This window comes from Neomonachus schauinslandi, chromosome 3 (assembly GCF_002201575.2).
Source record: "Neomonachus schauinslandi chromosome 3, ASM220157v2, whole genome shotgun sequence".
NCBI classification, from domain to species: Eukaryota; Metazoa; Chordata; class Mammalia; order Carnivora; family Phocidae; genus Neomonachus; species Neomonachus schauinslandi.
The window spans coordinates 168,087,072-168,111,470 of NC_058405.1; the positions used below are offsets into that span (position 1 = coordinate 168,087,072).

Below are 24,399 nucleotides of genomic sequence, written 5' to 3' on the forward strand. Positions count from 1 at the left end.
GATCCTATCCTGCTCATCCATCACTGTTCTTGTCCACTCACTCTTCCTCCATATAAAAATTGTAGACCAGCAGAGAATATTCTTGCTTGCATAATTCACTCTACTTGGAATACACTTCTCAGGTTTTTTTTTTTTTTTTTTTCCCATTTCCTCTTTCTGGCCCAGTTCAAATTCTTTCTCTTCAAACAAGTCTTCCCAGATCAAACCAACTCCCTGGAATCATTTTCTTCTCTCAGGTCCTATGTGCCATATTGCTTTTATCGTTATTTTGATTCTTAGCCAATTTTTTGTTATATACCATCTTATGTGTATGCCTTATCCCCTAATTCAGGCTGTTAAGTTCTATAAGGTGATTGGGGTCTGTCTTGAATATCCTAGAACACCCTTCTCCTCAAACTCAGGAAAATCCTACAAAGAATAGGTATTACATAAATATTCCTTAATGATAAGAAATTATCAGGAATTTGTGTGCTGGTTTAGGGATCTGAGAATCAGTTTCTAATTTTGTTTTATGAGAGAATTTATTCTGAATTCAAACTGGTTTATAAATCAATAATTGCAACTCAATTCATTTTACATTGGTGTTTTCTGTATCAGTAGTTAAACATATTCATACATAAGAAGCTTGACACTGAGGCTTAACCATAACAAGATTTCACAAATAGGCACACTATATTAAATTATTACAAGTTTATAGCTATTAGCAAAAATTACTTCCTCTTTCTTTAAACTTTATATATGCTGATAACTGTAGATTCAAAGAAAAGGAATACCTTGCTTCCCTCCCTCCCACTTAATTAATGCTGCTTGATGCCTTTTCAGTCCCAGGTGGGGAAAGAAAAGACATTTAATGAATGTTATTAATAAATAATAAACAACATTAAATATTAATTTTTACCATTTTTTTGGTCCTCAATATCATAGAAGGATTTTTCCCTAAGGCATTTCTTTTAGTGACCTCATTGTAATTTGACTCTTTAAGATATTTAAAACTTTAAAAGACATTGTAAATATCCTCAGTTCTACAGCAAGCTCAGCTCAGAGAAAATCTTAGAACAGAACAGAAATGACAGTTGCAAAGTATCTAAGATAGTTTTGTATTAAAAATGTGAAAATGAATCTAACTGCCTTACAGCTATTTCACTTCTGATATGTAAGAGATGATGTGTGTAGGTTAGGAGCTCCAGCTTTGATTGTAAATTTTAGATTTGGTGTCACATCCTACCTCGGCCATTTACTATAATTCTTCATGCCCCTGTGTGAGTTACACAATCTCTCCAAACTTCAATTATCCTCCTGTGACAAGTAAGGATGACATTTAAAGTTTAAATAAATAAAATAAGTAACATTCCCACTACATAGTAACTGCTCAGTAAACTTTAGATGAAAATGTTTGCAATAAAAAGTTAACAGTTTTGTTTTATTGATTGATGAGTAGATTTAGTTTGGTGTCTTTATATAGAATTTAATAGCTTACCAAATAATGTATTCCACAAATAGTTTTCCTTCAAAATATATTTGAAGAAACCTTATTTTTCTATTTTAAAAATGATATGGTATCCATTATCCAACTTTGAGACAGCTTATATACAATGTTAACATAAATGGTAATAAAATTTATAAATTAAAAAAATTAATCACTGTATCATTGTTTTACTTCCATGATAGTAAACTGTTTTTGCTCATTGACTAAATATTTGGGCATTATGTAGACACATACTCAAAATATCTTCTTCAGCATTGCAACTATGACATTAAAAAAATTATTTTCTATTTTATTATAAAGGTCAGAAGTCCTAGGAAAACAGATAATTTTTTTTTTTTTTTTAAAGAACAAGTGACATAGCAATGTTTCCATTAATCTAGAGTTTGGACATCACCCATTGATAAAGTATTTCAGAAGCTGGATGTGGCAAAAGGAGGCCACGCCTTTAAATAACTAACAGAAAAGCATGTCAGCAAGAGAATATTATGTGATTACTGTACAGTAGAGGGTTGTGGGGGTTACAGAGAGGGAAAGGAGCTACACAATTCCCACTGGACAGAGTAATTAGCTGGGGTAATGAAGAGAGAGGAGAAGTGTGTTGGACACTGAAGCCCTGTTCTGTCAGCATTATTGTTCTCCAAGGCTTGCGAAGAATAATGCTCTGTGGAGCCTTCAGTAATTGCTATACATGACCACTCATGAAGAGAGTAATTAAGAAATGTCAATGCTTCTCTGGAAGAAATCTAGTGCGCATACCACAGAGTGTTTTCCCTGTAAGAATGACATTTCCTTTCTTCTTCTTTTTATTCTAAAATATTGACAGAGCAGTATTTGTACTTCATTCAGTTCAAAACTGTGAACTATGAATAACTGAACAAACCCAAAAATGCAACTGCTCCCTCCTCCCAGCACAGTCACCTCCCATATTCAAACAAATGATTGGCCACATATACGCTAAATAGAAACTATTCTGAGCACCATTTCCAACGTCTCCTCCCTTCTCCAGCCCCTCTCTTAGTTACATTATGTCATATCACCCTATTTTATTTTTGCCCTGGCACTTGTCACTATTGGAAATTATTTATTTATACATTCATGTATTATCACTTCATTAGATTTTAGCTCCGTGGGGGCAGAATCATGGCCAGCACCTGAAAGAGTATCTGGCAATAGTAACTGATGAATAAGTATTTCTTAAATTATAATCATTTAAGAATAACATTTTGTTTAGGGGAAGTATAATATGGAGTCTCACATGTGTCTTAAGAGGCCAAGTCCTCAGTTCAAAGCAACCATTTTTATTTTAAAGTAGAAACTGTCAGGAGAAGCTACACACTGAAGTACCACAAAAAAATTACAAACTTTCCTCTTTTTTTTTTTTTTTTTTGCTTTTTTTTTTAGTAGACTCAATCTAAGGGAAAAAGCTTACTTGAATATTATTGCTAAAAAGAAGTTAATTTATGTAAATGATTCAAAATTTTTACCAAAAAAGTTTGCCTTCATCTTGCATATGATGAAATGCCAGCAATTTTTCTTACAGAAGTAGATTATTAAGGAAATGAAACCACAGACATTTCAGAGCAAAAAGGTGAGAGCACCAATCCTGTCCTAATGAGGCTAATCAAATCAAACACTCTTCTCCTATACCATTCTAACTTATTTACTCTGCTCTTTGAATTAAGCAGTTGTGTCTATATGGCTAATTGTAGCTTTGATTCTCCAATTTATTCTTTAATCAGATTCCATTAGAGGTAAATATTTATCTCCCCAAAGTAGTAGATTTTATGGTTGGAAAGAAACAAAAGCTAATCTTATGCATGTTCTAGGCAGAACATATTTTGGTTCAGAAAGAACACTGAGCCCCAAGAATGAACAAAATATTTCAACAGTTTGAGAGAACTTTAGCTGAGAACAAAATTGATCATGATTTCTGAATATGCTTCTTTTTTTCACAGCTGACTGCTTATTATTTTCATGAATTCTATAATAAGAATAAATGGACAATAAAAATATTTTCTAACTGTAAAAGCTTATTATAACTACCATAAAACAGTTTAATGTGGTGGTAATGAGCTGAACTTGGAGGCTAGAATGTCTGGGTCTGAATCTTAGCTTTGTTACTCTGGGCAGGTGATTTTAACCCTTTATTGCTCAGCTTCTTCAACTGCAAATCTGGGATAACAGTAACGCAACCTCAAAGGACTGTTGAGAGGATTATATTGACTTAACACGTAAAACACCTTGAACAATACTAAATGTTGGCTATTACTGATGTTATTTTACCAAATCATTATTACTTGTAAAATTGAAGAGAAACATGAATATGAATAATTAATAGTATCAGGAATTGTGCTGGTCACTAAAGGTACAGTGGAGAACAAAACAGAAGGAGCCCCAGGGCTCATGGAACATACTGGCTAGGCAATGATAATTTTAAAATACATACATAGATATATATACTATGGCAAATAGCATATGAAATAAAGCTACACAGTACTAATTTATTTATCTATTCATTGATTTATTCAGCAAATATACTTTAAAGGCCAACTCTATGTCATATCCAGGATATACAAATAGTGATCAATATATAAGGTTTTGACTTTAAAGAGTTGCAAATAGAACAACTCTGTAATGAGTGCTACTGAGAACATAGCACTTATCTGGCATACTTTCTTCTCATACCTTAAATAAATCAAATTTGGTCTGGCCTTTTGTGTCATTTCTGTTTTAAAACCTGAAAAACTATTATTTTTTTCCATATAAGTATCTTCTTTAATTACACAACTCTGGAGAGCTTCTAAGCTCAGAGTTTTTAAATCTTTAGAAATTGTCAGATCTCAAAGGAAAAGGAACTTAATGTCACCTTGATCACTTAAGGCAATGCCATTCCCAGGGCAGGTAATCAAATTCAGTATTAGAAATAGTAGTTATTATGTTGAAATATATTGATATTATTATTAATATTACAAAAGTCAATCTTGCATCACAGAAGATAGACCATTTTGTGATTTTTTTCCCTCTAAATGGTGTAGTTCTTAGGAATTTCCACTACAGAAATTTCATGTTAAATATATTATTTTCAAATACCATACTTTTTTACTAAAAGTGAAGCGAGCCACCTACAAAACACTCAGAGAGTGCCAAGACACACATCTTAAGTGAAAATAACTTGCATTGACTACTTCAGTGGTATTTGATATTCTTAACATCATTAAAGTTTTCTTGCATTTTAATTGGGGCAAGGTTGCTATTCTCTAGAGAAGTGCTTCCTCTGACTTGAATTGCCAATATCGTGTAATACAATTGACTGTGTCTTCCTGGAACATTTTTTTCTGCTCTCCTGGCTCTCCTCTGGCTTCTTCTTTCAGTTTCCCTTGTAGACTTTAACTCCTGTTGCTGATTTCTTTTCATCTTTTTTTTTTTAAATTTTTTATTTTAATACCCATATAATTAACATGCAGTGTTTTATTAGTTTCAGGTGTACGATATAGTGAATTGTTTCTGATTTCTTCAAACTAGAGTTCTTAGAGGTCATTCGATGCTGGCCCACTTCATACTTCATCTCTAAGTGAACTTGTCCAACTCCACAGATTATGCTCTCTCACTGGTGATGACTCTTAGACGCACATGTCTGGATCTTGAAATAGAGCTGTGAGAGGGAGATATAGGTCTAACTGCTAGTTTGTCATCTCTACATGGAGGTCTCACAGCCATCTCAAATATAACATGTCCAAAACTGATCTCCCCAAATCCCCAGATGCATTCAGCTTCTCATTTTTTTTTTTCTATTTCAGTAAATGACAACTCTATCCAACCATGTCAGAAATTTGATCCATTCTCTGTCATGTCAGAATGGGGCATTTATCCTTGATTCCTCCCTTTCCGTTATCCCTCACATCGAATTTTGTCAATTTTAACTCAATAATATATTTCTATATCATGAATCCTTTTACTCCCCGCCCAGCTCCCCTTGCCACCAGCTCCGCCTAAACTATCCTCCAATCTATTCTCCACAGAGTTACCAGAATCATCATTTTTTAAGTGACTTTATTTATATGAACTCCATACTTAAAATCCTTCCCACAGAATTTAAGTTTGGTCTTGCAGTTCATGAAATGTTCTGGCTCCTTCTTCCTTGCCTCCTGCCCACTTTTTAATTGTTCACTAAGTTCCATTCACATTGGGTTTTCATCTCTTCCTCAAATGTGCCCATTCCAGGAATTGATATTCTCCACATTTTAGCTAACTGCTACTTATCCTTCAGATCCACTCATCAGAGAAAGCATTCTGAACTATATATACATAGGTTTTTCCTATTAGAACCTCTCATGAAGGGGCGCCTGGGTGGCTCAGTCGGTTAAGCCTCTGCCTTCAGTTCAGGTCATGATCCCAGGAGACTTGAGGCCCGCATCAGGCTCCCTCTGCCCCTCACCCTACTCTCTCTCAAATAAATAAATATTTTTTTTAAAAGAATCTCTCATGAAACCTTGTTTCTTGCTCCATAGTATTTAGCATAAATAATAGCTATACATTAATCCATTTATTCCTCGATAGCCTATCTCTCCCACTAGAGTTCCATGAAGGCAGCGGAGGTGATTTGTTTCTTGCTAAACCCCAGCACCCGTTAAGGAATTTTATCTGTAGTAGAAACTCAGTAAAGAAATGCTTAATAAATGAATGAGTTAAAAGTAAGTTGGTAATTAGTTTTTCTAACTAACCTGTTATAAATCGGGGGAAGCCTAGAGGAAGATCTTCAAGAGGTATGAAGGAACGAACAAGTGGGTCCAGGCGGGAGAAGTAACACCAACTCCAGGAAGTGATTATGTCTCTGCCTATGGTTTGTGAGATGAGGGTGTATGGGAGAACTGAAAAGAGACAGGAAAGTGTGCTAAAGGCAATGTGCAATTTCTTTCTCTTACCCCCATCCCCTTCCAATTCTATCCTTAACCGGCAATACCACTTTATAAAACACGGGGAAAGAAAGAGGCATGTTTGATGTTAGGGGTCTCTTCTCTAGACAGCTATTACATAATCACAGATGAAAACATATTATTTTTTGCTGCAGTTGTGTATAGATTTAAAAATAAGAAACTGTATGGTGTTTCAGGAATTGTTCATTTAATGTGTGCTGTTGGAAAGATGAGACTCCTCATTGTTAAATCCATATTCACCACAAACCCTGCAGGGATTTTAATGTGATGCTGTCTATTTCAGGATCTCCTGTGGAATCTGTGAAGTCTCTTAAATCATCAGGTAATAATGTTTATACTTCTAGGAAATAAAGTGTTCACATGAAAGGGAAGACTTATCAAAGACTGATACTGCAGAAGGGATCCTAACAGTTTAGTGGTAATTTGCTATGGCGGATTTATTTTTTCTTTTAAATCTTTTTAGAATAAGCCCCCAAAATTTTAGAACTGGACCAAGTCCTGAAAAGGATTTAATTTGATTCTTTCATTTTACAGCTGAAGAAAAGAGGTCTAAAGAGATGAAGTGGCAGAACCAGGACAGAAGCTGGATGGTAATCAGTATCTCCTGCCTGAAACTGAAGACTGTACAGTTGTATATAGAATGATAAAAAGAACATTACCACAATTCATTACAGTGAAACTAATACTGCTTGAAAATGCTCATGAGTGGTTAATACATTTAATAAATATGTAGAGAATCAATTTATTGTGTTTTAGAATCCCACTCTAATGATAAACATATATATCATCAAATATTTATCGAACACCTACTATGCTTAAGAAATTATGCTAGGTTTGGTAATTATATCATCTTTTAAATAATAAATTACAAAGGTCCGAGGAATGGTGATTATACTATACATTAAAAATGCAATTAGGATCTTTAGAAAGTAAAGTGAGCTTCCAATTATTTAGTGTTTTTTTAAAATAACTCATGAATGAAATCAATGAAAACATTATAAATGTTACAAATGCTAATTGGTTGCAGAAACATCTTTTTTGTTTTGTTTTGTTTGCATCATTTCTAACTCTTTTAGTAATGCCTCATTTGGGTCATGTACACAGTAGGAACTTGGTAAATATTTAATGATAACGATAATATTAAAGCTTGAGGATTCAGGGCTTGAGACAGGGAGAATTTCAGACTATTTGTACTATAATACTTTGTTATTCTTGTTGGTATTTAGGATCCTCCATGATAGTACCATTCAGAACATGAAGGTGGTCATGACGCAGTGGCTAATTCAGGGCATAATCAAGCACAGCAAGGATGTGTAAATTTGTCCTAAGACAAAGAAAAGACTTAAGTAAGACTTGTTCGTAACTGAATAGGATATATTATAATAGCTAAAAAGAGTGCCAGTTCAAAGGGTTGGGCTGCCTTGGGAGCTTAGAAAAGTAGAGTTCCAACAAAAATATTGACATTGTCCATCTAAGCCCTTTCAAGGGAAAAAGGCTCAACTAATAAATTCAGTTATTTTGACTCTATTGGGAACATGCAGGCTTCAAATTTATGCAGAGCAAAGGTCAAATTCTGGTTCTACCACTTCCAGTAAAACCTTAAAGTATTCCATCTCTGGGTTTCATTTCTCCTATCTGTAAAATGAAGCTATAATGTCTCTAGTAATAAAGTTTACTATGAGGATTAAATGAGATTATATAAGAGTAACCTACCTACCACTGGGTGTCTGGCACTATCCTAAACATTTTATATGTACACTCTCATTTAATCCCTATAAAAACCCCTATGAGGTGGATTCTCCTAAAGTAGCTAGAAAAATGGTGTTCAATAACTGTACTGGGCTCATCTAAGAAGTAGCAAAAAAACCTACATCAAAACCATATTATTAGAGCACAGAGCCTGCTCTCTAAATCTCTATTCTCACTGCCTACCTATATCTTGAGTCACAGTAACTGACACATGGGTAATATTCAATAACTAATAACCATTAATAATAATAATAATGATAATGTTAATGGAAATTTAAAAAACAAGTTGTTCTAATCAGATCCACTACTTATTCAACACATCTGACTGGTTTCTTTGGTTCTGATCCTTGCTCAATAAAGATTTAGTGACCAAACTTTGACTTTCCAAATAATCTATCTCCAGCAAGAGAATCACTAATCACGTAGACACCAGCGCTCCAGGTTTCCTGATACTGTATTTTGCGAATTAACAGTTGGCACTCAAGCTTTATATATCATGAATGGTGTCGGTTAATTAAAGTCTGTCCAGAGAGGTGGAGTCATGGGCCAAATTCTGAATAATGAATGCCAAACCATGAGGTCATTTGAGAGTTTATCAACCAGCCTTCCCTTGGGGTAACTTTGGACATTTTTTTCTTCAAATTTCTGTAGCCATCTGAATTTCTCCCTCAATAATTTATAACATACTTTCCATGTCTTTATACTTCCAACATCTTTAAAGCAAACAATTTATTTTCTCTTTTAGATAGAAAGCTAGTTGAAGGCAAAAAAATGCCCAATTTAAAATATATTCTTTCCACCACCCCATTCCCTTGGTTAATCTTGAAATGTTGCAATTAACATTTGGTCTGCCTAAATTTACTACTCATGTATCAGAAGAAAAATCTTGTTATTAAAAATCCCTTAAATAATTTTCCTATAATATAAACTGAAAAAAAATTGAGATTCTGAGCAACTAAAACACAATGATAAAAACCAAATGGAAAAAGTAACACTGCATAGCAGTTTATAGTTATATTATTTTATTCAATTTAAGCTATATAACCATGGGAAGTCAGTGTTTTTACAGGTGGTATAAATATACCTTTTATGTAGCTTTCACCATTACCATTAAATCTTAAGACATAATCACTTTTTGGAGAAGCTCTACTTTCCAAAAGCTTAAGATTATTAACTGGCCCAAGAAATCAGAAATATTTCAGGCTATGTAAAATGTTTCCCTTATCCGATTGTTTTCAAAATGTGGTTTCCAGATGACATCAGTATTTTCTGGGAATTTGCTAGAAGTGCAAATTCTCAGGCCTCAGTCTGACCTGTGATGTGCTGGTAAACTAGCTTTCAGAAAATAAAGGCCTAATTTATAGCATTTGCTGATTTCCATAATGTAAAAACTCTCAACATGTCTGATTTCAAGCTACCAACTTTACTTCTTCCAACACGGTGTGGGGAAGGCCTGAATAATCCGAGTGGGCAAGCTCCTTAAAATCTCTCTTCAACACACACGTGCCTCAGACCTACTGCATCAGAAACAGTAGGGATGCGGCCTCTAAATCTGTGCTTTAACACCCCCTCCAGCTGATTCTGATGCATGCTAAAGTTCAAGAACCACTGCCCTAATCCACCCTCACTATTTTTTCAACATTCACTCTCCCGATGATCTCATTTACTCACAGAACTTTATTTTCCATCTGTATACCAATGCCCCACAACTTTTACTCTCCAGCCCAGATAAATATTTCCAACACCACTTTGATGTCCCATTGACACCCTATACTACATCAACTGGGGAACTCCTTGTGATCCCCCCCAAACCTGCCGCTTGCTATTCTAGCGTTTCCGTACTGGTAAATGGCAACATCAGTTAGCTAGGTGCTCATCCTGAGAAACCCTGAGAGCTCATCCTTTCCATGTCTTCTCTCTTCACCCCTAACAGTCATTCAGTCTCCAACAAGTCAAGTAGATAAAAGCTTTTGCTCTACTTTTCCCTAATTTGTGACCTTGGACAAGTTCATTACCATTTCTAAGGCTCAACTGCATCACCTCAGCTCTGTTTCTAAGTATTGCCTATACCTACCCACTTCTCTCCATCTGCATAACCAACTTCATCCAAGCCACCATAACATTTAGTTGAAGCACAGAAAAAGTCTTCTAACTTGTCTCTCAACAACAAAAAAGTAATTTCTATGAAGTCGCTTATTATGATCCAGCTATTAAGTATCTCTGAAAAGTAATCAGTGGTTGGATGTGTGTACGTTGGGGCTGAGGGTGGTAGTTAGGATAGAGCAAATGGGGTAAGGGGTTATGGTACTATGTCCAGAAGGAGGGTGAGAGGTTGTTTGCAGGAAGTCCTAACATGAGGAAGAGCTTCTTTTATTTCTCATCAATTAAACGTTGCTTCTACAATGAAGATCACTGTTATCCCAGACTAGTGGAGTTCCTTAATCAGGTAGCCCATAGCACCCTTTACACTTCCAATGCAATGCTTTCCTAGTGGTAATTCTTTGTGCAAAAGCTCAGTTAATATATTTTTCATCACTGTCCTTTTCCCTAGCCACCCCATTTCCCTGAACCTACAAACATGCCCAGTATGTAATAGGGGCTAAATAAATATTTGTTCAACATCAATGTTTAGCATAGCAAAATCTGAATTTATAAACATTGATACTAGAAAATGCTATACATTGTACATTATAATATGTAATACACTAGGCACGAAGCCACAATTACTCCATTTCATATTTAGTGTAATTGTTCTAATATATTCTTAAAGCAATTTGGGAATATCTTTAGTTCAATTTCAAGGATGTGTGTTTTTAAAATTATCTTACTTCACACGTTTCTTTTTAGGTCATTTTAGATATAGAAATGCATTCCGCATACATTCCCTGGAATATTAAAAGTTAATTTCTATTAAAGAAAATTCACAAACTTATAAAATGTCAATGAATTTATTTCAGTTTGCATTCAAATTTATTCACACAGTTGCCTACTTGGATGAAACTTATTTTAGATAGAGCGTAATGTCAGAAAAAAAAAAATCTATAGAATTCATAGTATTTAATCACTTTAGTCCTGAGTAGCAAGAAAGGTAATTTGTGTATGTGTGTGTAAATGTGCATATACCACTCAGATATGTATGCATGTATATTTATATATGTATATACAAACAGATGCTTCTGTGTGTGTAGACATGTATAAACACATTATTAGTAGCAGGAAAGTAGGAAAACAAAAATAAAGTCCATGTTGCATTTGTGATTTCCCCATTTTGAGTACTAGAAATGCTGCTAAGAAAGTCATGAGGAGGCGTTAGCGAAGCTCTGAAACAAGTCAGACTGAAGTTCGAAGGCTGCAAAACACTGGAGCGGGGAACATGCCTACCAAATAAAAGTTTGTTATTTTTTTTCTGCAAGATGAGAAAATACAGCAGCATCCTTTTCCCTTGACTTGACCCTGTTTGGACAATGCGTACCCAGGCTGTAACTCAGTTTCCGAAGCAGCTGCCCTTCTCTCTTTGCTCCTCGAAAATGTGTTTCGAGGAATCTCGATATTAGAAAGAAGACTTTTTAGAATAATTACCTACTCGCCACTTAGTGATTCCCTGAAATTGTGAAAGAAGTCTGCATGGCTACCATTTAAAAGATGTTTGTTACGAGTTTTCAAACGCTGACTAGTTTAGATAAGCAAGCAATAATGTCAAGTGACAGCTCCAAACTTGTAGCGCTAATTGGCTGCTTTCAGGGGGTAGCTGTTCGTCTGACAGTCGTCTCATGGACACTGGGCTTCACTGTGCATATCACTGGGAGCTCTTCTAGAAAACAAATCTCATTTTCTAACAGCAAACATGGCCAAAATTTATGGCATTTTTTAAAACCTGAGAGAAAAACATCTCAAAGCATTGGGATATGTACCTGGTCTTACAGAAATTTTAACTATTATCTCTCGTTAAGATTTAATAATCATATTAACCAGAGTACATTCTTGAATAGGTGAGAATGTTCTAGTCCTTGTTTTCGGACTTTTAGGCTATGAAATACATTTGCAACAATGGGGGGAAAGCAGTAATCAAAGAGAATACAATTTAATTTCTTGATAGAAACAACATTTATTGGACTAGGATTAATAAGCACTGTGGAATCTGTTCTTAGAGACAAAAGGATGGATATATAACAATAAGCTGGAAATTACACATAAGACAAATTTTCTTTAGAATTTTTTTGAAGATTTTATTCATTTATTTGACAGAGAGAGACACAGAATGAGAGGGAACACAAGCAGGGGAATTGGCAGGGAGAGGGAAAGGGAGAAGCAGGCTTCCTGCTGAGCAGGGAGCCTGATGCGGGGCTCGATCCCAGGACCCTGGGATCATGACCCGAGCCGAAGGCAGACGCTTAACGACTGAGCCACTCAGGTGCCCAAATTTTCTTTAGATTAAATGCTTAAGCCATTGCCACCCTGAAAAAATATAGCAAAATAATTGTTAAAGATACACTGAATAGAATCTCAAATATTGTTCCTTGTAATGACTGATGAACAAGAGTGTAACAATCAGTCTTTTGTGAAGAATACCTACTTCTACTATGAGAGCTGTTAATAATAAATTTGTGTATACACATGAAAGAAAACTCTATTTCATTTTTCTCCTATTTGCAACACCAATGTTTCTTCACATATTCGTTATTGTGACAACGGGTTGAATTTACAATTCACCATCTGCCTAAATAGCATTAACCTTCTGTAACCTCGTAATATCACTCTGCGCTTTGTTTAATATTTGAATCTCTCTAATATAAGCTAGGAACAAAATACATTGTCCTTTCTATTAGGCACACATCAGTCCATTCTAGAGGCCAAAGAAAATAAAGTATCACATGGAGATGCACATTAACATTTGAAATAATTTTCATTAAAATGCATTAAACTGTTCTAAAAATAGAGAAAAAACGAAGTAGCTTGCAAATAATCTTAGAACAGATTTTAATTAATATACTGTCATCATAATAATGTATTTATATAGCACCTCATAGTTTACAAAATTATATTCACATAATCATTTATATCTTTAAGGGGAGCCTAGATAACATGCTACAGATAGGGCTTATGATCTTCCATTCCCAATGATAATCTCCACACTGATAAATCTATGGGTAGCTTCTTAATTCTCCTTTTGCTTGACCCATCAGCACCACTGACATTGTTGATCACTCTCTCCCTCTTGAAAAATTTAATTAGCCCAATTTTCCTCCCACCTTTCAGACCAGGTCCTCCTTTGTTTCTTTTGCTGTTTCTTCCTTACGTCTCCAATTCCTAATTTGGAGTTCCCTGGTGCTGAGAATTTTGACTTTTTCTCTTTTTTACCTGCAGTGACTCTCTAGGTATAATTTTATACTGTTTCGTGGTTCTAAACACCACCCAAATACTGATGATCCCCAAATTGGTAGCCCCTGCCTGAATCACTCCCATTAATACAGACCTCTGTATCAAACTCCCTACTTGACATTCCTACTTGGAAGTTTAATGGGCCTTTCAAATGTCGTTTGTCCAAATCGGGACTCCTGTTAATCTCCCCCAAACCAGTTTATGCCCAGTCCTTTCCATCTAACAGCAACACTGTTCCACCAGTTGCTTAGTCATAACCATTGGTATCATACCTGAGAACCATCTAACAATGAATATCCTCTTGTTGAATTCACCTTCAAAAAGTAATCTCTTCCCCTCTTTCCCTATAGTGTAATCTCAACATGGAAGGCAGAGAAGTCCTATTAAGATGCTAGCCATCTCATTTAAGTTCTCTGTATATAACACTGCAATGACTATTCACCTCATTCAGAGTAAAATCCAAAGTCCTCACTAATATCCAGAAAGCCCTAGGACAGGTCCCTGTTACTTTCTGACTTCATCTCTTTTACCCTGTTCCTCATTATTCTGCACTTGTCACACAGGACTCTTTGGTGTTCCTCAAATCGGCCAGGAACATTCCTGCGTCAGGACCTTTGTTTATTCTTGTTCTCTTTGTTTCAGTTATCCTCCAGACAATCCATGTCTACCTCTCTTACTACTTTTATATCTTTCCTCAAGTGTTCTTCTCAGTGATGCCATCCGGATTCATTTGATCTAAAATTACACACACACACACACACACACACACACACCCCTGACATTCCATATTCTTTTCTTCTTTTTACTTGTTTACGGTTTGCTCCCCCTTCTTGAACATAAACTCCATAAGGCAGTATTTATTTGGCTATCGTGTACCCTAACATGTTCTCAGCACCTAGAATCGTCCTGGTACCTAGTAAGTACTTAACATATATTTGTTGAATGCATACATGACCAGAATTACAACTGTTGCATAGTGTACATGTTATTTCAAAAATGGCAAAATCAAAACTATTATGAAATACATATTGACCAATTTATTGGCATGTAATATTCTAATAAATACAGACCTTAATAATTCTGAAAGAACACAAAAGTTTTAGAAAAGAGAAAGATGAAAGCCTGACTTAAAAAATATTGATGATAAGCATAAGACAGCAATAAAGTACAACAGTTTGCTTGCATTTGCTTTTAATATCCCCTTCCATTATATTTCTTAATACTTTTAAGAAAGCAGATTGAACACTACAGCCCTAGGGACTCAGACAATTCCTGACACATGGTAGGCATTCACTATCTGTTGAGTTATATGTCTACTTACACTATCAGCCCATAAACACTGATAAGAGAATGAGATATATGAGAAGAAGAGAGGGCATCACCTCTTTCAACAGGGACACCTAGGAGTGAAGCACATTATGGAAAAGTTTTCTAAGATAACACTGCTATATGGAGGAAGAAAGGACATATATTTAGTTTAAGAAAAGATAGGACTTATAAGTGAATGAATACAATATGGGGAAAAGGGGGAACAAAAAATAGCACATTGAAAGGCCAGATTAGGCTCTTATGAGAGAGATGATTTATTTCATGGAAAGTCCATATATTTGAAAAAGTAAATAAAACATACTACGAACCCTACACTATACAAATGTCTGGGTCTGAAAGGCAGAACAGTGTCAAGTTGCTTCGTTTTTCATAGGACATCTATTTTTACCCACCCACAAAAGGCAGGCAGAAAGAAACTTCAAAAGCCAATATGTTCAAGTTGTTCATCAGGGAGATGAAACATGCATGATGAAAGAAATATTATGGGCCAGTTTCTGTTGGTAGTTCACCCATTGGTGGCTGCATTGCCTACCATACCAAGACACCTGCACACCTTAACAAAGACAACGCTGGTACCTTGTGTAGAGCATCACGTGAAACCTTTCTCATTGCCTTAGTGAGAGGTTTGTGTGTGTGTGTGTGTGTGTGTGTGTGTGTGTGTGTTATTGCTCTCCATAGCTTTCTCAGATGGCGATGGCCCCTCACAATATAGTCTGTTGGCTTCTAGCAACCCAGGAACTTCCATAGCTATTTGTGCCCTGACAGGTGGTAGAACACGCCTTTATATCACATGGAATTTGTAACCCATTCTTGGTATTCAACTACAACTCAAAGAGTTACTTACTTATGTCTCTGCCATGAGACTAATTGTTGGTTCATTTGAGTTTGGTACATTAATATTAATATATGTATATAATATCAATATGTAAATATAATATTAATAAATATTATCAGAACAATTTGTTGTTGTTTCTAAATATCACCACTGCCAGTATATTGTGCACATTTCACATGAACCAAAACTCTAAGTTGTTTTTAAACTTTAAGCTTTCCTAATATTTTTTCAAGCATCATAAATAGTATCAGGTTGACTCTAGCAGTAGGGATTTCAAATGCTTTATCAAATGGCTATTCTCCTATGTTCTAAATTTCTTAGCAGGACACTGGAAAAGTGGTCTTTCCTGCAACAATCATTTTCATTCAGTCACATTAACATTACACTTGATAAAGAGGTCTTATGCATAGGGCAGTCTTCAAAGAAGCTGGTCCTGAGATGTTTACAGGTTCTGAGAGATGGAAGTTAGAAAGTTGTATAAGATGAGTAAAGGTGTCACCTCCATTAGACTATAACCAGAGAGCACTGTTGGTGGCAAAATACTAAGCAAGACTGCAACTGGTGATACGCAGAGCTGCTGCTGCCTCCGTTAGGGACACAGATGAAGAAACCTGATGGCATTGACCAACCATGAGTTATGAAGCACGTCTGCCATATGTAGGCTCCATGAGGACAGTGCTTTCTCTCTTATATTCTCCTTTGCAACTCCAGCGGTAGCACAGAGCCTAGCACTGAGCACGCATGCAATCAATGTTTGCTAACAAATGAACAGTTCCCTCTGCATCCTCATCATTCCTCCCATTTATTAGGTGCCACACCCTGGGCCAGTTGCCTTATACACTTGAACTCCCCTTTCTACAGATATGGTACCCATTTTAAAGATAAAGGGAACTGTGACTCAGAGTGCTTAAATAATGTATATACATACTAAGCAGCAGAGCTGAATGAGTTGATTAGCCCACCCATGGAAAGGATGCATCTAGGGTCTGGGATCACCAGCACATGTAACTATAGAAGGGAACCCGCTTATGAACATTAGTATTTTCCCAATAGTTTCAGGGTATTTTCCTTTGCTTTTTCTATGTGGACACATCAAAAATAAGTTCTAGTTCTGAGCCTCTGTACAAGCTTTCTCAAATTGAGGCAGGACCATCATAAATCGGGTTTTGAGAAAAGTTTCTTTGGTTTCAACTTCAGTATCTCATCTTAAGAAATGTTGAAGGAGTGTGACATTTCTAAATCATAGGCAATCAGAGGACAAGGGGACATTAAAATAATGCATAATGATGTACCCTATAAGCAAATAGTATTAACCTCTACTCTCTCTAGTCGGACAATAGTATCTTCACTACATGGATCTATGAAACAGGAATGTGTACAGTGAGATTGAAGGAAGTGAAATGAGAACCTGAAAATATTCAGAGTTCATTTTCTGTATCTGTTTATGGTACAGTCTTCCCTGGACTTTTATAAATTCTATAATGACAGAATCATAATTTTATTCATAGTTTCTTTCTCATTTATAGCCATTTAAAAGGGTATAATTTAAGCCACATTACTTATTCAAATATTTGACACAACATTTCCACTGGTGTATGAATAGAAACAGATATTTTTAAAATTCTCACTGCTTCATACCTAGAATAGCAATTTAGCAGAACTCTAGAAAACAGTCTAAAGCCTATTTACAAAAAAAAAAACCCTTGAAAAATAGATCATTTGATTGAAAACTGACTTATTTACCACAGTAAAGGAAATTTATTAAAATTTTATTTATTATTAGCCTAGGTTCTTTAAAAATATGAATCTAGTTCATTAAAAATATAACCAAAAGTCACTTTTCATTCCAGTCAAATGACCAAACTTCTTCATTATTATTAATTTATCATTGAATTATTGAGTCCATGTTTCTCTTAGGTCACTTTAAAGAAATGGAAATAAACATCTGGAGTCACAGTTGCCAGGAATAATAAAAGATAAGAATCTTTTTCATTTTAATATTCTGTAAGCATTTTATGGTTAATATTTCTAAATTCGCTTTCTGTGGGTTAGTGCTTTTTCTAATTCCTGAAAGCTACATTTTGGACACAGTGTTTGTACATATCCCCTACTGTGAACAGTGGTTTGCCAGGTCATTCTAATTATTTCATTTTTTTAAAGACTGACTCCTTTTCTATAATAGGTTTGGTATTAATGAAATTAAAGTTTGTGACTGAATAGCGATAACGGTGTAATATTCCAAAAATAAACATTTTTATTTTGTCTTCAAGTTTATTTCCTCTCATTACTCTAGCTAAGATCTGACATGCATATTTCACTGGAAGGCCATTATCTGTTTATAATGCACAATTCCATTAAGAACATTACCTACTTAATTTATAAGAGGCCATCTATAAAAAATAAATAAAAAGATAAGCATCCAATAGAAGGTAGAAGGGAAGGAAGCATTTATATACCTCATTTGAAAATGAGTTTGTTAAAAAAACAATCTTTCTTCAAAGGAAGAAGATTTATTAAATAAACAAACAACGTAAGTCAAGACATCTGACTCATTTGTTTTGCAGCTGAGAAAACATAAGATAGTATTGTTTTATAACTCTCTCTCTACATCTCTTTGTGTATACAGATACACTGAAGTATATACATATACATTTATCTCAATATTATATTTATTTAATTATATCAAATCATGATAGAATTCATACAACCACACTTCTCATAAAAATAATCATTTCATTTGGTTTTATTTTAATCATGCTACTAAAATTTCTCCAAAATATATTCTACTCCCTTAATTATTAAATAGAATATATAAAATATAATCTAACATTTTATGCTGCTGATTTAGGGCCATCTTTATAGATATCAATTACTCTGCTGTAATAAAGCAATGCCTTTAGGACCTTGAGTACTATGGGGCCACATTAAATGTCTCAGAGCATGCATTAACTATTTGTCTTCATTTTTTGTACTTCCATATTCTCCCCTTACCCAAAATTTATCATTTTTCGGTACAATTGCCTTTCTATATTACTTTAATGCAAGTATCTAGATTAGTCAGCTCTCAAGTATAAAATAACACGTGTGAGCTTTGGGACAGACTTTCTCTTTGCTGCTGCTGAGATGTTCATTTCTGAGTTTGGAGCAAGACACTGCTACTCAAATAAAATATTAAAGAATGTTTACATGGTTTTATCTTTATTTAATAGGAGACTCCACTAAGCCAAAAAAAAAACCCAAAAAACCAAAAACAGCCTCTGGTGTCTATCCTGCAGTAACATCTTGCCCATTTTGGGGAGTCCTTTCTTTGAGAAAATGGATACAGATGCAGGGTGGAGTTATATCAGCATGGATCCATACCCTAGACCCATCTTTAATTATGAAGATCATTGTTCTGTACTTATATTATTTAATCATCCAATCAATCAACAAATATTTATTGTACACCTACTAGGTTGAGGCACTGTAACTGAAACTAGGGTAGATAAAAAATGAATTACAGACAAGCCTTCAACTGGGTCTTACATATCACATCTTATGCATTAACAGTAATGAACCGATGAAGGTATTCCTTACAGACAGATGTATCACATGATGGCTGAAAGTAATAATTTCGAAGGCAGGAGGCCTGGGTGGCTCAGTTGTTAAGCGTCTGCCTTCGGCTCAGGTCATGATCCCAGGGTCCTGGGATCGAGCCCCGCATCGGGCTCCCTGCTCAGCGGGAAGCCTGCTTCTCCCTCTCCCATTCACCCCCTGCTTGTGTTCCCTCTCTTGCTGTCTCTGTCTCTCTGTCAAATAAATAAAATCTTAAAAAAAAATTTTTGAAGGCATATTTTTACTTAGTTTAATAAATATAATATTATGTTATAAAATTAGTTGTAATCATCATGATGTATAAAACTTTTAAGTATAATTATTTTATTGGTGTAAGGGCAAGAGTTTTCTGAAGGACCATGCCACTAAAATCACATATACTACACTTATGTATTTAAAAATGATCTTGATTGAGGAAAGTAGCAACTTGCCTCTTACAGAAGATTGAACAAGCTTACCCTAAGAATAGAGAGTCTTTTATTTTTCTTCAAAAGACACCCTGTGTTCAAGGGACAAAAATTGTGCAAAATAAAAATGTGCGGAAGAACCTGTCCATTCAAATCCTCATTTACTCTCCAGGATTATTTGGTTTCCAGACACTGACACACAAGCATTTGTCAAAACTGGTCTGGATCACAAGGCAGGTGAATTGATTGAAACATGAAGCCATAAGCCATTGTGGGTAGTATTCCATTTATATGGAAAAGAAAGAGATGGAAAATTACCTTTTTAAGTCTAATAGATGTATTTGTTCATTTTCTTAAAGAATGCATATATATGTACATATTTAATTTATCTGCAGAAATATTTAGGAATTGAAATTGCAAACCACTTCTACATGGCCAAACTGTGTCAACTGAATTATTTGTGCTTAACAAAGAGGCAAAAAAAGGCCTACATTGCACAGGGTAATGACTGGGAGACTAATAATGAGTAATAAAGTTATTTCCAAACAATAATGATGAAATTGTGGGCACATACAGAATGTGTGTATGTATACATTCTAAAACTGTAGCTATAGATTTTGGAATTCTATTCAAGTTTGAAATGAAAATTATTTTATTTTAATGTGAAAAATAATAAGATCCTATAAGCCTTTTTATCCTCATATTTATATTTATATAAAAACAACTAAAAAGCAGGTAGTTGAAGATATTACTGGAAAATTAATAATGTACTGATTTTCCTCCCTTGATTAGAATGATTTAATGCTGCTTTTCCCATGTGAAGAAAGATAGTATTACTTTTCAGAATTATTCAAAAACTGCTTTGACAAGCTGCTTCCTAGATCTTTCCATGATCAACCTCTTAAACATAAATAAATGTCAATTGTTTCAGTGGCTTGTCATTTTTCCTGAGAAATTTCCAAGATCAGAAATGCTAATAACATCTCATTCTTTAAGAAAAAATGGCATCTAGTTCATTTTCCCTTTTGTCCTGATACAGTTTTATTTACTGCTATGGTACATTTATATCTTTTTTTTTTTTTTTTTTAAAGATTTTTTATTTATTTATTTGAGACAGAGAGAATGAGAGGGAGGAGGGTCAGAGGGAGAAGCAGACTCCCTGCCGAGCAGGGAGCCCGATGCGGGACTCGATCCCGGGACTCCAGGATCATGACCCGAGCCGAAGGCAGTCGCCCAACCAACTGAGCCACCCAGGCGCCCCGGTACATTTATATCTTGAACCAATATTCAAAAATTATTTAAATTTAAGGTAACACATTGTAAAATATATAAAACAGTAAATGAGATCCATAATTTAAACTCTAAACCTTAATGCTGAAGCACCAAAGCATTAGGAAAAAACAAAACAGAGGAATCAGAATGCTTATTGGACTAGTTGCCACCAATTTAATAAGCTCCACGTTAATTATTAAATCAATATATTGTTAGATTAAAACTCCGTAGTTAAGTCCATACTAAAATAGAATACACTATAATTTAAATGAGTCATTTAAAAATTTCTTAATTTTTAATTAAGCTGAGCATGTAAGTAACCCTTTTTATATCCTCAACATTGTCCAGCATTGTATTTCGCACATGGTAGGAGCTGGAAAAAAAAATTGTTAAACTAATTATAAGTGATGTGATCTAACAGTAATGTCAAAGTTTTTAGTTATTATGATTGTGTTACATTGCATGATTATGTTCATGTTCTTCAATAAATACAGATAGAAATGTTACATAAAAGCAACACTGTTATTCTAAGAAGTGACACAAAAATGAAAATGGACCATGAGTATTACTGAAAGAGAAAAATTTAATGAAAAATTCCTGTGATGTTATACCCCGAGAAAGCAAAACTTGAGCCATAGCGACCCTAATAAGAAATGACAAACCTTGAAAAGCTATCTATAAATTTTCTTTAAAGCAGTATGCTTTTCAGATAAGCAAAATTGTTTTACATTGTTACCAACTTCTATAAATGCTAGTTCAATTTCAGAATCCATTATTTAATTGTGATCATATCAAAAGAGAATCCTTTCTAGAGAGCAAAAGCCCTAGAAAAAAATGAAAAGATTATGTTAATAAAGCAAATGTATCTTGTTACAATGGTAGCTTTGAAACTAAAATATTCAGAAAAGTCTTTTTTCCCCTATACCATTGTTTTGTGAGGAACTGGTTAGTTGATTACCAGCTCATGGAACCATAATCCTTTAAAATGGTGTCATTTGAAAGGCAGAATATGAGACTTACATGGAACAATACAATCTTATTGCCATGCTTCTGCAAATAAATTATGGAGACCTGGAATGCCAGAGGGTACCCAAATTATAGGGTAGACATGAAGAACCTTCATAAAGCACTAGCTTAATTTTTAAAATACTGCATAAAGGCATTATTTTATGATAAAACATATTATAGACTTGAAATGAAAAATTCAAAGGTATTCTTTGGAAGAAAACTGGAAACATCCATTTGGGATATTGGCTGGTTCCTGTGGTTTACATGAACAGGCACCAGTGTGTACTCTTTTGTCTTCTATTTTAAAATAGAAGTTTAGGGACTCTGAGTATAAACTAAATGTGATCTGTTCCATTTGTAAATCATAAACACATGGTTCTTCCTTCCACCATTAATGTCATCTTAAATCTTATTCCATCATTCTTGGAGATTGGTTGTAATTAGAATAAATTTCAAAGGTTGGGTCCTTTCAACAAAGCACTAATTTCACAGCTGAAAGGTTTTCTTGTTTTTTTCTTGGGGAAAAAAAATCCTCAAAAAACATTTTTTCTGAAGAAGAAGTAAATCTGATAACATTCAGATATTCATAAGTATATTAGAAATCACTATTGCCTCTGAGAAGTGAACAACCCAAATGAAATTAAAAAAAAAAATTCCTACTTTCAGAACTACCTCCGAACACACATAAATTCTTCCCTTCTAATCAATAAAAAATTATCATTTTCTAAACAGTAGGCAAAACACGTTTTCTGTTCATTTTCAAAGAATGCTATGCCTTTAAGTTTTAACAAAAAGAGTTAACCTCAAAGTACAATTCTTTAAAAGGACATTTTGTTCTGGGTAAGAACATTCCCAGCGGGTCACCCACTGCCATGTTTGGAGATTTGCATAATAGCACAACTAAACACCTGACCCATCTCTGCATGTAGAAATTAATAACAAAGATCTTTCTCCCTTCTAGGTATCCATTGCCATAGTTACCTGAGTCTCAAGTTCTTGAAAATATGCTTAAATAAAGGAAGTTGCAAGCACTGGGGTAGAAATTAATCATTGACTGGAAAATAAGTTTTCATGATGAGGTCAGGCTTTTGTTTCTGGGTCAGACTTAAACATTAGACGATATTCAGATTTGAGCAGAACTGATTGCCTCTGGTTGGAGATCTGGCTCTCAGGGTCTCACACAAAACATTGGCCTACTTGAGTGTGTAGGAATTATTGCTTTATGCATTTGTTCTCTCAAGCCCTGCAAAAAAACCCTTTCAACCGTTCCTATTGTAATGGTGAGCCCTGACGCTGGGTCTATAATGGGAATACAGTGGAAATATCAAATCAGGAACTGGTCTTAAGGAAACAAATGACTGTCCAAGAGTCTTCAATGATAGACCATTGTTTTGTAAGGGCAACTAATGAATGCAGGACGTTGGAATATTTATGTGGTCATGAGGGGAAGTCAAGCTATAACTCTTAATATTTGGAAAAATCAGGAACAAGTGGAGCAAAATTAAAGCTATCCAATGAGAAGGAGACCTCAGAGAAGAACTGGCATCAGGACTAATTTTACATGTTTTGTGAAGGGAATGAATAAGTAAACTCTCAGCCTCATTGAGTGTGCAACAAGATAGGCATTCTTATGCATGCCTGGGAGGAATGTGAAATGGTACACACCTTCTGCTCAGCAATTTTGTGATATGTTATCAAAACCTTTAAAATATTAAAATTTTTTGACTCAATAATTCCACTTAGAAGAATCTTTCCCAAGGAATAACCAGAAATTTGTTCAAAGAATGATGCATAGAAATGCTTGCCCCAGCATTATTCATGATAGTAAAATAAATAAATAAATAAATAAATAAATAAATAAATAAATAATAAATAAATAAATAAATAGAAGTATGGTCCTTTAGGTTTCTACAGCTAAGTAAATTATCCCATACCCAAATGTAGAATGTAAAAATTATGTAAGATAATTTTAACAAACTATAATATTTAGTAAAAAAGCAGGAATGTGTGTGTAGATGGATAGATATAGATATGTTTGTAAAATATTTTGTGATAATAGTGAATGCCTATCTAAGAATATTCTTACTTTATATCAAGAGAGGCTATGGGTATTTATAGACGTTTCTTAGAAATTTTTCTCAGGTATCTTGAGTTCTCTGGACACCAATTATGCAATATTTCCTGTTCATTAAATTAAAACATATTAATATTTTAACACTGTTCCTAGGAAAGATTATAGGTTAACTATATCTTTTTCATGTGAAGTACTTATAAATTTTTTGATCCTAAACACATTGTTTAGGGATCTTTCCCCCTCTCTATGAAATTCCTAATTATTCCAGTTAGTTTCATCCCTATGATTTAGGTCTAATAAGATTGCCTGGGGAGAAGTCTGCTCTGTAAAAT

The 24,399-nt window shown here is 34.6% G+C and overlaps 1 protein-coding gene across 1 annotated transcript in view; it reads right to left on the reverse strand.

Moving 5' to 3' along the window:
• The window catches only part of ERBB4 (erb-b2 receptor tyrosine kinase 4), a 674,126-nt gene that overhangs the window by 98,848 nt on the left and 550,879 nt on the right, over positions 1 to 24,399 (reverse strand). The window lies entirely within an intron of this gene.